The following is an 18,583-nucleotide window of genomic DNA, read 5'->3' as shown; positions in this document are numbered from 1 at the left end:
ATGAAGCAGTACCTCTGTTGTTTCACCAATGCTCAGCAGAATGACTGGGTAGATCTTCTGCCTACAGCTGAGTTCTCTTTTAATAACACAGTTCATTCTTCCACCAAGTTGAGCCCCTTTTATTGTACTTATTGTTTTCATCCTTGCTCCTTGCCCATCAGTGTCTATCCTTCCACAAAAATACCTTTGGTGGGTTTTATGTTATCTAGCATCACCAACGCACACAAGTTAGCCGAGCAAGGACTAGAAGACAGCAAGGGGAGGAACAAACTATAGGCACACAAGTATCGAAGCAGAACTCCAAGATCGGAGGTTGGTTCCAATGTTTGGCTGTCCACAAGGTACTTACTGAGATGGGTTCACCTCTCGGAGCTATCTCCATGATACATTGGCCCTTACAAGATCAAGCCCAAGATAAATCTGGTGGCATTGTGGCTAAAATTACCCAGGCCCTTGAACAGATTACATGCTATGTTTCATGCCTCTCTTCTACGTTCTTGGGTTCCAGATCCCAACTCCAGACAGAAGAAGAGATTTGGTACCAACAGTGCACCAGACACTAATGAATACAAAGCTTCCCACACCTGCAATTCTCGCTATCACAAAGGATCCCTTCAATGCTTGGTGAGTTGGAAGGGGTACCCCAGCCTGAGAACTCCTGGGAGCCCAGATCTTAAATCAAAGCACCCCAACTCGTCCTGCAATTCCACCTTCTACATCCAGGAAAGCCTGGCACCTCCAGGTATAGAAGGGAGCTTATTGTCATGGCGTCTCTCTTCTTGTGGAGGAAGGGAACGAGCCGCTAGTAATGCTCCGTCACGCTTTCCACGAACGTCATGCTCACTCTAGTCTTTTTCCATCATGGGTGCCTGTTTGAATAATATCACTGTCAGTATGATGTGGCGGTGCGTTTCAACTCATATACTTTTTTTATCCAGGTTAAGATGCTTAGTTCATGCTCTCTGTCCCTGTAACAGAGCTCTCTTTCTTCCTCGCTCTGTCCTTCCAGGGTTTTGCCTCCACCTTACCTCTGTGTGCTGCTGCAGTCTGCCGGGAAGAGATCTTGGACCCATTTTTCCTGCTTTTCTGTTTCTGCTTTCTGAAACAGAATCCTTATCAGCAGTTGGTTAATGCTAAAGGGTAATACAAGAGTGGCAAGAAGGCTGCCATTCTGAAAGAAGAGACTCAGAGGGAGTGGAGCATAATTTGAAGCGAGTGCAGCAACCACCCAGGTGTAACAAACAGCATCAGTGTGGTTCTTGTTTCACCTGCCAAAGGGGAAAACTAAGAGTGGCAAGAAAGCTGCCCTTCTGAAGGAAGAGATTCAAAGGGAGCAGAGCATAACTTGCAGAGAATGTGACAACCACCAATGTGGAACAAACAGTGTGGTTCTTGTTTCCCTTGAAGAGTTTCTTATATTTGATGTTGTAGAGCAAAATACATGGTTAACCTGTTTGAGTTTAACCTTTACCACAAAAGTACTTGCAAGTAGTATTGTGGCCTGGCAGAGGAGTACACCAGGTCAGAGAATGGTGTAGCATTTTGATCTGTTCTGATAGGAGAGTACACCAGAACATAGAGCTTTGTTCTAGTAGGCCTGGCAGGGTAGTGGACCAGGCGGAATCCATTGAAGTACTGTGGTGTGGTTAAACATCCGGAAGAAGAATTTGAAGAACCACTAAAGAGTTTGCATCGATTAATACAGAATCATCATGACAAATTAATATTATTGGAGCAAGTGTTGTATGGACTGCTGCAGAAGTATTAAATATAGTCAAACAAGTGGTTTTGTGAACTGGTGAAAAACTATACTGACAAAGACCTTTCTGTTGAAACAGAGAAGTGAAGAAACATTCTTTGCTGATGAAAAGAGGCTGTTTCAAGATCTTTGTTACAAGTCAAAAGAGGAAACCTTGTTGAATTGTTGGTTGAATACAAATTGGAACTTTGTGTTATCAAGTTGAATCAAAGAGAACTGAAGTGGAACTTTGTTTTGCGATACAGGGGTTCCTTAATCTTTTGGAACTGTTGATACAATCCTGCTTGAATCTGGGGAAGGGGAATTCACCCAGATTAGCAGGAGAAACAGTACTTATGTTGTGAATTTAACTGGTGTATTTTTTTCTGTTGAACTGCCATATATTACCTTATTAAGTTGGTGTACGTTTAAGTGTGAGGGACTGAAACCTTTTGATAGAGTGTTTCCTTTAGTTTATTTTAAGCAGGGAAATCCTTGTCTGGACAGGGATAGTGAGGTGCTTATCGAAACATTGGAGTTAATAAAATGGCATTGGGTTGAAAAACCTTCACAAAGTTTTCAGCCTCACTTTTCTGACTCCTCACATACGGTGTCAAATGGGATTGGAGTGATTTGATACAAACTGGGGATCCAATATTCTGATCAAACAGATATTGAGTCAGAAGAAGATTGGTATGGTCATATGCCCCCTCTTCTTAGATCATGTACCTCCCCTCTTATCCCTATTGATAGTACCTCCATCTTCGGTGAGGAAATGAAGCCTGATCTACTTTCCAATCAGAGGTACTGGGAGGGTAAGGGAAAACCCTAATAATCGGTGGCCACTACAGATGTATTTGGGACTACATTTCTTTAGGCACTCTGGAAAGGCTATTGCGCCAGTAAGAAAAGCAGTGGAGGGGAACATGTACCATCTGTTCTTTCCCCGGAACTATATTATTCACGGAAAAGATAAACCTTTGGTTTCCTTGCTACTAGAAGTAGATTTCCTGTATACATATCTGCTTACATTATGCCTGACCAGAGACCCAGATCTAAAGAGTATCCTTTAATTTAATTTCTAGTGGTAAAGAACTGAAAGTCATGATCCTAAATCTGCCAACGAATCCCTATTAAAGTTATGGTGGAGATAAAGTAGGAAGGCTAACATATGATATTGTTTGGGAATCTTGGAACCAGGAGAAAGTCAAAAGCCTAATTGCTCAACATGAGTCCTGTCAAGTCTAATAAGGAGGTAGGGTTTCAACCCCCTCTCCCGAACCACAGAAGCCGAATAGATCGACCCTCCCACCGTGGTTGGCACGGGCCTCTGAATGGAAATACACAGATAACCACATGGCAGCCAATGGGGCGAAGACGGAGTTAGGGAAAGGGGGTGAAATGACAAAGGAAAGGTAGGGAACAGACAACATGCATTTGCAATACTTAATCCTGAACCAAAAATATATCCTAGTACTTTCTGCTTGATACTACCTGTCTTACAAGCCTCCTAAGCGCTTAGGGTTCTTAATTACCCTAACCATGACCATACTTATGACCGTGTAGTGTAACATGTAGCTAACACATAACGGACAAGAGCGATATGAACTACATGGCACATACAAGGGGAACTCCCTTACATGAAGTCAACATACACATGGCCCCAAGAGCTGACATTGAACATGAGCAAACAGAAGCAGTAACATAACCCAAGTTTTCCTTTCAGAATCGGAATGAACAGTTTTGCCCTTTATCTCTCAGGAGAAATGTCCCTGCGGTAAGTATTGCCTCATACTTTTCCTGGAGATAATGTTACATACAGCCCGTGGGCTTGCCAAACTTAATTGAGTCTTTTAACGTATCAAGTAAACATAATTCTTGCCAATATAAACAAACACGTATCAGGATACTTATCTCCGAGTGCGGGTGATTCATAAGTACACCCGGACGATCTGATATGATGCCTGAAAACGCTGCAGCCCCGTGGAGCAGCTGCCGCGTATAGAAGCGAAGGCAGCGGTCTGAGAGGGAGGAATTGTTCACCGCTGCGGCCCGGGAGATATGGGGAGAGCTGCGCGAATGCTCGCATTGCATCCCAAGTTAACCAGCAAGGTTAACCATGCTCGGGCCGGACGCTCTCCTTTACTGCCGAAAACCTTCGTCCGCCTTCATGGACATAAATCACTCGCTCTTCCTCCTGCGTTCCTCCCACACGCCGTCGTGGCCGCCCGTGCTGCACAACATTAATTATCAGCACCTGTGCAAGGGCGGTTAATGGCTAAATACACCAGTAATGAACTCCAACTGTCTCTTAGGGCGAATCCGGGACTACATTGCACCTCTAAGCATGCTGGGAATCGTAGTTTTTTCCCTATTTCCTACAATATTGTCATCTAGGCTTGCCCCAGTCCCTATTCCTGACAAGTCCAGAAAATGTCCTCCTGTTTGTGAAATTAAAGAAACTAACTGTAGGTTGGTTAAGAAGGAGGAAGAAGAAAGAGAAAACAAGTTTTGAAAAGGGTCCACCAGAATCCATGGAACATTCTTGTCCTACCTTGGAGCCTCTACTTAAAGAACAATCAGATGATTCATGGAACTCAGAGGCTAACACTGGTCTTAAACCAAACCTTGGCACTAAAGTGTCGTGTTATATTAAAAACAATGGTAGCAAATATTCTTTATCATTTAATTAAAACAAAAATCCACCTACTGATTATTATAAAGTTTTATGCCCAGGTTTAAATACATCTTAAACATGTGTACTAGAGACTTCCAATAACAATCTGTTATATTTTAGAGATCCAGAATTTTCTGAGAATAATGTTCAACATGAATTGAGTTGTTTGAGATGTGGGATATTTGAACATCCTGTGTATTGATGAGTTTCACAACTTCCATATATCTTGAGGGACGAGTGGGAAGAGGAGAGACATGAATTTTCTGAAGAAAGTATATCCACATATTCTCCCAAAACCAGATCTGAAAGAAAACCTGATATAATGTTTTGTACTGGAGAAAGGAATAGTTATCGTGTCCTGGTCGTACTGCAAGGAGAAACAATCTGGGCCCAGTTACACACAGGGAGCAGGGGTTCAACAGTCCAAATTGGCGTTCTTTCATTAAATTGGGAACACATAGGTCAAAAGAATAAAGGTTGTGTTCACGGACAAGCAGAGGGACATCCAGTGACTAAGCTTGACATTACCATTCTTGGAAAAACTATATCAGTTTTGGTGGCAGTAATACCTAATCTCCCTACACCTATGATCTAGGGTAGTGAGGTACCCCATTTTGATGAATGGGTTTTTCAAGTATCACAGATAAAATTGAAATCTATTAAATCTGCTGTTTATCAAATAGCAAACATCTTCTTTGTATTCCCCTAAAAACTCATGGGTTCATGGCGAAACATTTTCAGAAGATCCAATCTGCAACTGGAAAACAGGTGAACCTGCTAAAAATGCTTGTGAGGCTGATGTCTTAGAAGGGGGAAAATAACCTGGACTGGGAGGTCAGGATTTTAGGGGAAGGGTATGTGATGAATCCTACGGAGTCCTCACAAAAACACTACCTAAAGTCTCCTTTCTTGTGGCCAAGGAAACGCAGACACTTCCTGATCCTGATCCATGTGACAGTGTTCGCCGGGAGAATCACCTCGGTGGAGAAGAGCCCTAGGGGAACAGAAAGACTTATTGGGATGAGATGCAGTATTTGTCTTCCTCAAGGAAGGGAATATCCTTGATGTCAGAATATGAAATGGCTTGCTGACAGAGAGAGCTTTTATTTTCTCAAACTGATTGTCAGAATGGGGTGAAGACAATGGCCCTCATTATGAGCTTGCCGGTCCGGATACAACGGTACTGGTAAGCTTGCCGGTACCATTGTATCCGGACTGGCAAACTCTGAGTTGTGCTCGTGGGTGCCTTTCATTCCACCAGGTCTTACCTGGCGGAATGAAAGGCACCCGCGAGCACAGCATGTTGGATGCACAGGCACCGTTATAAACGGTGCCTGTGCATCTGGCTTCCCCATTCCCATTTGAATCCTGTTATTACCTTTCATGTATTAGAAGTAAGAAAAGCCCTTAAAAATTTCTGACAGTAATAGAAATGAATGCGTAGTCCCAGAGAAATAAGGAAGAGGAGTCTTTAAGTCTTACCAATTTAATCCTTGAGAAACCCCATTATTTTATCAAATCAAATGCTTCATGAAATCCTTATGGTACGCCTTTGTGTATAAGGAGAGTAATTAATTTGGTGATGATAAATTCTTTGGAAAAATCTTATTTGATGTTGTGGACTTCAAGTCCTATAATTTCCCAAATACTGGGATGAAGAAGAGTGCTGCAGAGAGTGACAGGCATGGTATCAAGAGAGACACAGGGCCTCATCACGACTTGGGCGGTATCTGGGTGGTCATACTGCCAGTATACCGCCCAACGCTAATAGCGCTACTGCAACCATCTGTACGGCGCAATTTGCGCTGTGTCACGAGTTGCGGGGGGCAGTAAAACCTCATTCCCCATATTACCGCTGTTGGTAACTCCACCGGCAGTAATAGCGCTGAAAACTGCCTGAAAATGCTCATTTTCCTCCAACTCGTGATTTGGCCTGCCCTTAAATGCAGCAGTAATACCATTACACTGCATTTAAGGGCTCAGGCCAAACTTGTGATGAGGCCCACAGACTCAAAAGCTAATTTTTCAAAACCTTTATTTCTTAAAGTTCCTGTGTTGGTGTAATGCCTAACTGGCCCTAACACTAAAGGGATCATTCCCTTAACTGATGTTTCTAAGGGCCATGGAAGTCTAGAAGTCCAAAATAAAAGTCTGTCTATGTCTAAACCTATGCTTGCCCCCACTCTTTGACAAAAATGTGTTAGGAAGTCTTTCAAAAGTGAAAGGTGGTGGTTCAACAAAAATAGGAAACCAGAATTGGATTCAGGTGGTCTTCTCACCAGAGATAGGTAGGAGAGCTTCAAAAGGAAAGGAGGAGTTCAATCAAAAAGGACTGTTCATAGGACCTTCTTCATAGTCCAAACAATGTCAATGGGCCTCATTACACGTTAGGCGGTAAGGGTTTACCAGTACCGGTAAACCCTTACCGCCTTACTACGAGTTCCCCTTGCAGGACCCGACCTTAACGGCTGGTTTTACCAGCCGTTAAAGTAGGGTGCTGCAAAGGGACCTTGGTGCTAATTACGGTACCGCAAATTGCGGTACCGTAATTAGCGCCTTCCCCATTCCCATTGAGCCCTATGGGGGCAAAAATGGGAATGGGGAAGTGCCTTGGTGAATGGGGAATTACTGCCCCCGCTCACCTTGGAGTAGGGCGGTAATCCCGCCATCCACCAAGGCGGACACGGTAAAATACCGGCGGCAACATGGCGCTAATAGCGCCATGGTTACCGCCTACCGTGTAATGAGGTCTAATGTCTTTAATGCCTCTGGGTTTCCTTCCCTAAGCTTCAGTTCCTTCAGTAACACAAAATAGTCAAGATTCCACTTTGGTAGGCCTCTCAGTGTACCCTTACCCAAGATTAGGCCCCTTTTCAGTTCAATCACAAGTACACTTCTTGGGCCTCTCAGAGCTCCCTTCCCCAAGCTCAGGCCTATTTCAAATTCAAACACAAATACACTTCTTGGGCCTCTTAGGGTCGCCTTCCCCAAGCCTAGTGCCCTCTTGAGCTTAAAAAGAAAACATGAGTTCAGTTTGTCAGGATGTACTTTGTTTTTCATACACAGTTCTCTCAAAGGGTTAGAATCAGAGACTTTCGAAAACGCCAGGTTATTTTCTCCTCCTAAGCGCAACCATTCTGAGCCTTAACCCCTGTTTTGCTCTCTTTTTCCTCAGTGCTCAGATATATATATATATATTTTTCTTCTGAGTTTCCCCAATGCTGTTTGGAACACAAGAACTCACTTACTCTCTCAATTAGATTATAAAACTGGCGCTTATCTGGGCGTGTATTAACTCAAATAAATGTTACAGAATAAAAATACAGAATAAAAAGAAAGGATTACATCAACGCTAGCCTTGGTTTGGACCACTTCATCCTGTGCCAGAACTTCACTGGACGGCACCCCAGGTTGGCAAAGAGAAACTCGCCACGGGAACAGACTGGAGAAAATACGTCTACCTTCTCTCAATCCAGCAGAAGCAAAAGTGACTCATTTTTTTACCAGCCCTGTCTGATATCTTCCACACTAATAATATACACAATTCCAACTCAGTACTTTTCCAGAGAGGCCTGGCTTCCAAACTGCCAATACAATTCTACACATACCCGGCCGGTGTACGTTGTGAAATTCCACTGACTTGTAAACACCCTCTGTTCCGCATGGGAGCCGAAAGGACTTGCTCTCCGCTCCTTGCTGAGTAACTCAAAACAATCCTTGACCAAGGTGACAAAAACAAAACATTTCTCCAGTGTTTCAGAAAATGCACATGCTGTTCAAACATGAACTTTCACTGGGGCTTGGAATCAAATGTTCGCTTGTGCACCCAAAATGCATTTCAATAGACTCCATCTTTGAGTCAAAGATATTACATTTTTTTAATGCATTACATTCCCTCTCTTTTATTTTCCTGCTCTTGACTTTTTCCTTCAGGGTCTTTCTACACCCTTTCTTGTTCCACAGTGTTTTCTTGACTTTCCTTCTTGTGCCCACTGGCACCTTTCTTTCCTTCGTCTGTACACTTGAAATCTCCTCTTCGTGCCCACTGGTACCTTTCTTTCCTTCTGTTGCACACTTGCGCTTTCTTTACCTCTTCATGCCCACTGGCATCTTCTGTTAGTGATCACTGTACTCACCACAACCAGAGCCAAACGATGGTGCAGTGGGTATCGTGGTGAAGTATAACTTGAACCAGTCTTGGTTCAAGTCTCCTAACTGAGGGTCATCTTCCCAGTGATACACCCCTCTATTTGTTGTAAAACCACAGAAAGAGAGGAGTAAATCAGTTGAAAGAGCGGAAGGAACAAGAAAAACACCAGAGGTTTGCCAGGCTGCAAAAGAAAGGAGAAGGTTTTAGGAGCGAACAATTAAAACCAACAATAAATGGAAGGCTTGGCTGTACTACTAACCTTGTCAGTGAATGTTCACTGGATGGGATATTTCTCTTGTTGCTGTATTTGAGTTCCAAGTCTGATACTAACCCTATGGAAGACAAGGTCAAGGACTAAGTCAATCTACTGTACAAGATGGAAGAATCTAGAATTTTTAATGCAGTACAGGGTCTTACCTGATGTAGTAGAGGGTAGCACTTCAAGAAGTAGTGAGGGATAATATCCAGGTTCCCTGTTGGGCTGTGAATCCAATGGTATTTTTTCAGGAGGTAGTGAAAGCGAAAGGAAGGGAAGGTTAGTAAGGAGCTAGAACCCGGGCAGTACGAGGGATGCACTAGAAATGGGATGGTGCACAAGGAATTAACTGCAGAGTGTCTATAGTTATAGTTCTGTGCATGTGAGAGCAGGTTCCAAGCAAAAGGGATAGATGTGTTGGGGCAGGATGGGGAAAGAAAACGGGAGCCTGTGGACACAAGTTATTTTCAGCCAGACAAAACAAACACATAGAACTAAGGCAGTCCATGAAACAGGCAGGTTTGTTACCACGTGGTCAGAAAGCAGAGTGTTTCCAAAATACTAAGGCAGTCCGTGGAACAGAAGGTTAGGTTTGTCGCCGTGCGGTCAGTAGCAAAACAGAATAAGCAGTACACAAGCACGAAGGTCAGGATCCTGACGTTACTCTAGGCAGAAAAAGCAAAATCACTAACTTCAATCAGAAGCGTTCTGCCTACTGAATGAAAGTGCTTTATGGAAATGATTCGGGCGAATCTTACGTTGCGGAGCGATGCAGGGGGTCACATGGCCATTGTAAACCGCAAACCGCGCAGAGCTGGAACACAGCGTGGAAGAGCGGCATAAACGTACTCCACGAGTGGCTAATCGCCATGTCAACCTCGAACACTGAAGGAGCAGGGAGGCCCAGAGCTGGGAAAAATGAAGCGTATGTTTTTTTTTGCTGGAAGGAGGGTGGGACAAGAATATCGTCATGAGGAGGTGAACCATGACACCTTCCTTCTGGCTTTACCATGCATCCTTGCACTTTCTCGACCTTTCCATGCCCACTAGCAACTTTTCCACTCTGCAGGGTTGCTCTCACCCTTCTCTCTCTTTTCGGGTCGCTCGCAACCTCTTTAATATAGTCCTTTTCCTTCATGTTCCTTGCACGCTCTGCTTTCCAACTTTCTCTCACTTTCTCTCAATCTCCTTACTCTTGTCTTAATCTGCTTTCTTTACTAGTTTCCTTTTCTTCCCTCTATTACGCTCTGTGCTGCTTCATGCATTTTCCTCTGCCCGTTCTGCTTCAGCCAGTCACATGCTCCCAAGTTTCTCTCTTCACGAGACTCACCCAGGCATCAGCGCAGTGACAAGCGGTCCCTCCTGGTTCTGCGTGCATGAGGTCAGGGTCTCACCAGCACAGATCCGAAGGTAATGAAGTACAGCAGGAGCAGCCACAACCTAAGTACCTCTCTCTCAGTCCACCTTAATAGCAAGGTAGAAGGATGTAAGGGTGTCTTAAATATTTGATACACCCTAGATTATATATGAGAGACCTGCCACATCATTACACATAGTTAAATCAAAGATTTATTAGGAAAACAATTTTATAAAAGCAAAGATATTGGTCCTGTGTGCTTTCCACAAGGCACAATGTACACCAAAATCAATAAAGTAAAGAACAAGAAAAGAATGAAAGAAATACACTTTCACAAAAGCCAACAAAATCAGTGACTGTGGTTAGTATGTGACATACATTGGTTCATAACTGGTATTCATTGTTTTTTCAATCTAAAGTTTCATAAGGGGAGGGTACAAGGAACATTATTAATAGTCCATATTCAGAGTTACACAAGATTTTTGTGTTTTAAGGATGTCTACATATGTTTAGGCTAAGATATTGCATAGACACCATCCCTGGTGTCTTGTTCTTCCAAATTCAGCCCTTTTCAGGACAATGGATTTCTTTTTAAAGTGATCTGATGTTCACTCAATCCCCAATTGTACAGGTTTTTCAAAAAGCTGTGAAATAGAAGACAAAGTGCAAAAGTGTGTATTACTAAAATGTTTGAAAACATGGTGGCATGTCTCATATATTACAAGATTTTCATCCCGTTTGTGCATCCCATCAACCTTGTCGGTATCTAGTGGTTGGACTGGAAGCTTATTTTGCGTAAGATGGAGAACTTCCTTCTTATGTGGTTTTTGCCTTCCACTTCAGTTGGATTGGACTATATTATATAAAAAACGGGCACATAATCACAACTGATGACTTCAACCCATCTTTACATAGGTTCGCCTTCAAGAGACAGAGAAACTTCAAAGATACGTTAGTCCACACATATCCAAAAGAAATACACATCAGAGACCCACAAAGAACATTATGGGAGCTACCACCAGTAACAGGGCACTTCAAGTGTGGCAAATGCTCTCTGTGCTCACTCACGAAGAACTTGAAACCCATAAATCTGAAGGCAGGAACTGGCAGTTAAAAACATTCACCAACTGCTCTTCACAATGGGTCATATATGCTATAGAGTGCCCCTGCCACCTGTTGTACGTGGGAAAAACAAATGGGAAAATCAAACACAAAATTGGCGAACATAGGTCGAGTATCAGAAATTCAATTCCAAATAAACCATGTGTGGCACACTACGCCCGCCTAAAACAAAAACCCAACGAAATCTTCTGGTTCATCATTCAGACAGTGCACATCCCCAAAAGAGGCGGCGACAGGGACCTGGCACTGCGTAAATGTGAGCAAAAATGGATTTACGATTTGGACACTGTAAAAAATGGCCTAAATACGGCAGTTGAATGTGGAATCTTTTTCTAAATTAATTACCATCAACTCTTAAAAACTTGTTGCAAGGATAATCATTTGGCCTCCATAAGAACAAACATCAAAGCTATTGGTCGCGCATCTGTAAAGCATGACTAATATTGCCAAATTAAAATGAACTACTGTACCCAGAATGCATCACTTTCAATGAGAATCAAATCATTATGTGTATCCATATATATTGTACCATCAGACAGGTACACACAATACTTATTCCCCCTTTTTATTTATGAGGGGACAACATCAAATCCACAAAGTGCGGGAGTTCCGCTAAATAAACAAAAATAACCCGAGAAATACGTGACACAGGTTAAGAATACGATTCAATCCACCCAAGATGGCGGATGAAACAATAAGACCAAAGAAAGAGTAACGCTGTTCAGTCTTTTTTTAGACGCCGGATACCAAAGCCTATTGCCAATTCCTATCACTTTCGCAAAAAGAAGAAACAGGAAGCGAGAGGACCACGACACGCGAGTTACACCGCGACAGGAAGCAGAAAGTTAGTAACACGAGGACGCCGTGGACTGCAAGACTGCTTGCGAAATCGAGAGGACAACAACACGCGAGCGATACGGTAGAAGAAAGCGAACATGAGGACGCCGTGCAATGTACATCTGTTTGAAGAAAAAAAAACGACGCAGAGTGGCCGTTAAATCAAACGCATGATAAGGCACATACTTCGTTTTAAAATACAACAACGCCATAACAGAACACATTTCTACTTATGTCTCTCTCTGGGCAGCCATAACAAAGAAATCCATGGGATCCCAATACAAGCATAAGGCATCTTATTCTCAAGATAATCCGAGACACAGCTCAAAAAGATCCTGAATGACTCAGGTCAGTGTATAAAAATAATAAATGCTGACACTGAAAAAACCAAATACGAATAGATAAGTGACATTTAAACCCGTATGTTTTTTTCCAGATAACATCTTCCGCCAAAAGGAAACATACGATAAAGTATTAAGAAGGGGCCCAAGGGGAAAAAAAATAAGGGGAAACCATGGATGGTGTTGGAGGGAGTGCCCCCCCCCCACTAGACAACCAGGGAATTGTTTTTTATGGAAAGGGGGTGTCCCTTCCCCCCCACAATGGACTGGGGGTCATGTTATGCAGCCCTCCCTGGGGGCAGTTATCTGCTCCTAGGAAGGGGCATCTGGCCCCAGGGAGGGCTGCATGAGATGCCCCCCTCTTATCCACCTGCGGGGGGTTGGGATGCCCCCCTTGCATTTGGTGTGGGGGGGAGAGGGCCACCCCCTTTACATTAAAACATTCCTTGGAGATGCAGGTTGCCCCTCAGACCCCTAAAGTGTAGTGTACCATTTTCAATGTTTTTCTTTGTTTACCAAACTTCCCTTGGTGCAGATGGGCAGATTGGTGTGCCAATCTGCCCCCAGGGTGCCCAAACCTTACTGCCCCACCCACTGGGGGGCCTGTGCCACATTTGTTGGTGGCCCTCTCCCCCAGCCCCAAATGGAGGGGGGTGTACCTCACGCAGCCGTTCGTAGGAGGCCCAGGGAGGCCTGCATGAGGTGCCCCCCCACCCATTTGGGGTGAGGGGGAAGAGGGCCACCACAAAAGCCATAACAAAGAAATCCATGGGATCCCAATGCAAGCATAAGGCATTTTATTCTCAAGATAATCCAAGACACAGCGCGAAAAGATCCTGAATGACTCAGGTCAGTGTATAGAAATAATAAATGCTGACACTGAAAAAAAACAAATACGAATAGATGTGACATTTAAACCCGTATGGTTTTTTCCAGATAACATCTTCCGCCAAAAGGAAACATACGATAAAGTATTAAGAAGGGGCCCAAGGGGAAAAAAAATAAGGGAAAACCATGGATGGTGTTGGAGGGAGTGCCCCCCTCCACCCCCACTAGACAACCAGGGAATTGTTTTTATGGAAAGGGGGTGTCTCTTCCCCCCCACTATGGACTGGGGGTCATGTTATGCAGCCCTCCCTGGGGGCAGTTATCTGCTCCTAGGAAGGGGCATCTGACCCCAGGGAGGGCTGCATGAGATGCCCCCCTCTTATCTACCCGCAGGGGGGGTTGCGATGCCCCCCTTGCATTTGGTGTGGGGGGGAGAGGGCCACCCCCTTTACATTAGAACATTCCCTGGAGATGCAGGGTGCCCCTCAGCCCCCCTAAAGTGTAGTGAACAATTTTCAATTTTTTTCTTTGTTTACCAAACTTCCCTTGGTGCAGATGGGCAAATTGGTGTGCCAATCTGTCCCCAGGGTGCCCAAACCTTACTGCCCCACCCACTGGGGGGCCTGTGCCACATTTTCTGGTGGCCCTCTCCCCCCGCCCCAAATGGAGGGGGGTGTACCTCACGCAGCCGTTCGTAGGAGGCCCAGGGAGGCCTGCATGAGGTGCCCCCCCACCCATTTGGGGTGAGTGGGGAGAGGGCCACCACAAAATGTCAGACAGGCCCCCCAATGGGTGGGACAGTAGGTTTAGGGCACCCTGGGGGCAGAATGGCACACTATTGTGCCGATCTGCACTAAGTGGAGTTGGGTAAACAAAGCAAAAAAGTGAAAATGGTAGACAGCATTTTACGGGGGCTGTGGGGCACCCCAAAGCACCGAGGAACTTTGTGATGGAAAGGAGTGGTAGCCCTCTGCTCCCCCACCCAAAAAGGAGTGGGGGCCATGTCGTGCAGCCCTCCCTGGGGGCAGTTATCTGCTCGTAGGAAGGGACACCTGACCCCAGGGAGGAGTGCATGACAGGCCTCCCCCCTTATCTGGCCCCGGTATCGCTACATGAAATGGCCTGCCCCTCCATTTGGGAGGGGGTGGAGAGGTGCGCCCCCCTTCACATTACAAAATTCCCTGGCGGTTTAGGGTGCCCCTCAGCCCCCACTAAAGTGCAGCCTGCCATTTTCAATTTTTTTCTCTGTTTACCAAACTTGCCTTGGCGCAGATGGGCACATTGGTGTGCCAAACTGGCCCTATGGTCCCCAAACCTTACTGCCCCACCCACAGGGGGGCCTGTCCCACATTTTATGGTGGCCCTCTCCTCTCCCCAAATGGAGGGGGGGTGTACCTCACGCAGCCGTTTGTAGAAGGCCCATGGAGGCCTGCATGTGGTGCCCGTACTACCCATTTGGGGTGAGGGGGGGAGGGCCACCACAAAATGTCGGACAGGTCCCCCAATGGGTAGGGCAGTAGGTTTTGGGCACCCTGGGGGCAGAATGGCACACTATTGTGCCTATCTTCGCCAAGGGGAGTTGAGTAAACAAAGGAAAAAAGTGAAAAAGGTAGACAGCATTTTAGGGGGGCTGTGGGGCACCCCAAACTGACAGGGAATTTTCTAATGGGAAGGGGTGGTGGCACCCTGCCCCCCCACCCACAATGGAGTATGGGCCATGTCATGCAGCCCTCCCTGGGGGCAGATATCGGCTCCTAGGAGGGGACATCTCACCCCAGGGAGGAGTGCATGATAGCCCCCCCTTATCTGCCCCTAGGGAGGGCTACATGAGATGCGCTGCCCCTCCATTTGGGGGGGTGGAGAGGTGTGCCCCCTTCACATTACAAAATTCCCCGGCGGTTTAGGGTGCCCCTCAGCCCCCGCCTAAAGTGCAGCCTGCCATTTTCAATTTTTTTCTTTGTTTACAAAACTTGCCTTTGCGCAGATGGGCACATTAGTGTGCCAATCTGCCCCCAGGGTGCTCAAACCTTACTGCCCCACCGACTGGGGGGCCTGTCCCACATTTTCTGGTGGCCCTCTCCCCCCACCCCAAATGGAGGGGGTTGTACCCCACACAGCCGTTAGTAGGAGGCCCAGGGAGGCCTGCATGAGGTGCCCCCCCACCCATTTGGGGTGAAGGGGAGTGGGCCACCACAAAATGTCAGACAGGCCCCCCAATGGGTGGGGCAGTAGGTTTTGGGCACCCTGTGGGCAGAATGGCACACTATTGTGTCCATCTGCGCCAAGGGGAGTTGGGTAAACAAAGGAAAAAAGTGAAAATGGTAGACAGCATTTCAGGGGGGGCTGTGGTGCACCCCAAACCAACAGGGAATTTTCAAATGGGAAGGTGTGGTGGTGCCCTCCCCCCGACCCACAATGGAGAGGAGGCCTTGTCATGCAGCCCTCCCTGGGGGCAGATATATGCTCCTAGGAAGGGACACCTGACCCCAGGGAGAAGTGCATTACAGCCCCCCCTTATCTGCTCCCAGGGAGGGCTACATGAGATGCGCCGGCCCTCCATTTGGGTGGAGTGGAGAGGTGCACCCTCCTTTACATTACAAAATTCTCCAGCGGTTTAGGGTGTCCCCCAACCCCACCTAAAGTGCAGCCTACCATTTTCAATGTTTGTCTTTGTTTAACAAACCTCCCTTGGGGCAGATGGGCACATTAGTGCGCCAATCTGCCCGCAGGGTGTCCAAACCCTATTGCTCCATCCATTGGGGGGCCTGTATGAAGTTTTGGGGTGGGCCTCTCCCCCACCCCAAATGGAGTTGGGCGGCATCTCATGCATCCCTCCCTGGTGGCAGATTTCTGCCTCTAGGAAGGGGCAAATGTGTTTTCAGTTGGGGGGGGGGGGGTAAAGGTTCTGTAGACCACCAGGGATGGCTTGCAAGAGGGGCCGTGATTGGAAAGTATTAGTGCAGATTTGTTTTTGCTGGGGTGACCGTAGGTAACAAATGTTTTTTGTTTCGTTTACAGCTTTTTTCTACACGAGCAGATGCGACTTTATGTGAGTAATGTTTTTTTATTATTCTATGGTTAGGGCCCACTGTCATTGGGATGGGCGAGACTGGGGACTGGGGCTGGATTGTTGGTGTTGTGAGTGGGAATGGGCCGTGTGGGCAGATATTTTGGTGGGCTGGGACACAATTGCAGGGGCAGGCCACAAATTGCCTCCCATGCCAGCAGAACATTGATGTTTCCCTGGGAGCGGATGTCTCCCATGTAGGTTGTCCATCTGCAAGCCCAGGCTGCACCTCTCGCTGTGCTACGTTACAGATGTCACCTCCAGGGAGGAATGGGGATCCTGCCGGGACTCCCTGGAGCTACCGCTGTGCTTAGGGGACAGTACACCCACATGGTACATGGATGTCTAAGGCCGGGGAAATCACCTCCAACCGTCCTGGAGTTGCTGCTGGGCTGCATTACAACTTTTCCCTTCAGGGAGGTATTGGCACACTGCTGGGACACCCTGGTGGGGAGAAGCTGTAATGCAGGCCAGCCAGAGCTCCAGCAAAGTCGGCCGTAATGTCCCTGGCCTTGGGCACTCTTCTCCCAGGTGGGTATTTGGCGGGGCTTGTGGGTAATACATTCTGGGGAGATTTGCGCAAGTTTGACATCTTTGGATTCCCACGGGTGTCTTCTTTTCAGAAATGCGTGGGGTTCCCTGTTTTCCTTGGTGGCTTGGACACCATAGGCCCATATCTGTATGGTGTGCGCTTCAGAAAAAATCCTGAAATTCAGCTGTCGGAAAAGACTTTGGGTTAGCCGTGTATTTGGCTTTCCCCTTTGCGCCCAGGTAGGTGCATCCACACATGTGAGGTACTGTTTTCATAGGAACACATGTGGGGACACGGGAAGGTAGGCCATGTGTTGTTGGCGGCGTGTTTCGGTGGGTGAGCCGAGTAAAATGTGCGGAAATTGGGGTTTTTTCTCCACATTTCGGACTTTTCCAGGGTGTCTGAGTAATAAGTTCTGGGCCGATTTGCGCAAGTCAGACCTCTGTGGATACCCACGGGTGTCCTCTTTTCAGAAATGCATGGACTTCCCTGTTTTCCTTGGTGGCTTGGACACCCTAGGCCACATATCTGTATGGTGTACGCTTCTAAAAAAATCCTGAAATTCAGCTATTGGAAAAGACTTGGGTTTAGCCGCATTTTCGGCTTTCCCTTTGGCGCCCAGGTAGGTGCACCCACACATGTGAGGTACCGTTTTCGTCGGGACACCTGTGGGAACGCGGGAAGGTAGGCCATGTGTTGTTGGCGGCGTGTTTCGGTGGGTGAGCCGAGTGAAATATGCGGAAATGGGGTTTTCTTTTGCCACATTTTAGACTTTGCCGGGGTTTCTGGGTAATACATTCTGGGACGATTTGCTTAAGTCAGACCTCTGCGGATTCCCACGGGTGTCCTCTTTTTGGAAATGCATGGGGTTCCCTGTTTTACTTGGTGGCTTGGACACCCTATGCCCATATCTGTATGGTGTGCGCTTCTGAAAAAATCCTGAAATTCAGCTGTTGGAAAAGACTTGGGGTTAGCTGCCTTTTCGGCTTTCCCCTTGGCGCCCAGGTAGGTGCACCCACACATGTGAGGTACCATTTTCATTGGGACACCTGTGGGAAGGTATGACATTTGTTGTGCTTACATAGTTTTTATAACGTTTCGACCCATTTGCTGGTGCCCTTTGTCACACAACCCTTTAATTTCCCAAATGTGCCCTACATTTAGTCGCTGCTTTAGGCACCATACACTTTTGTAACCTGCACAAGTCACCTACCCTCGAAAAGGTTTGCCTGTGCACTTTCAAAAAAATGTATGCTTGCCGTTCCTCACCACATTGGTTTTCCTGATTTACACATGCTAAGTACGTCTGTTCAGGCCGTAAGCATAAAACTCCTGTGTACCATGGCTCAGTTTTTGGCTTGTGGTATTGCTTGTTTTGTGAAACACTACAAAAAATGTGTGATTTCCTAACTGCAAGAGTCGGGGCAATGTAGCAGAGCACTGTTTTTCTCAAAATTCATAGAAGCCATTGCCCTACCAAGCCAACCATGTCCACCACATGCCTTTTTTCAGTAATTTTCCAGCTTTTTCCCCAAACTATGGCATTTTCCCCTACCTAGTTGTTGCCTGACCTGCGCAAATCACCCCTTCCTAAACTTGGAATTTTGTCTACTTTCCGGAAATGTATGCCTTTCTGTCCTTCAATTCGGCTTTCCTACCCTTTTCTTCCATTCCGTCC

The sequence above is a fragment of the Ambystoma mexicanum genome, chromosome 14 (assembly GCF_040938575.1).
Source record: "Ambystoma mexicanum isolate Mex_15411 chromosome 14, UKY_AmexF1_1, whole genome shotgun sequence".
Classification (NCBI taxonomy): domain Eukaryota; kingdom Metazoa; phylum Chordata; class Amphibia; order Caudata; family Ambystomatidae; genus Ambystoma; species Ambystoma mexicanum.
The sequence above is the reverse complement of the archived record's forward strand: the minus strand, read 5'-3'. Positions refer to the sequence as shown.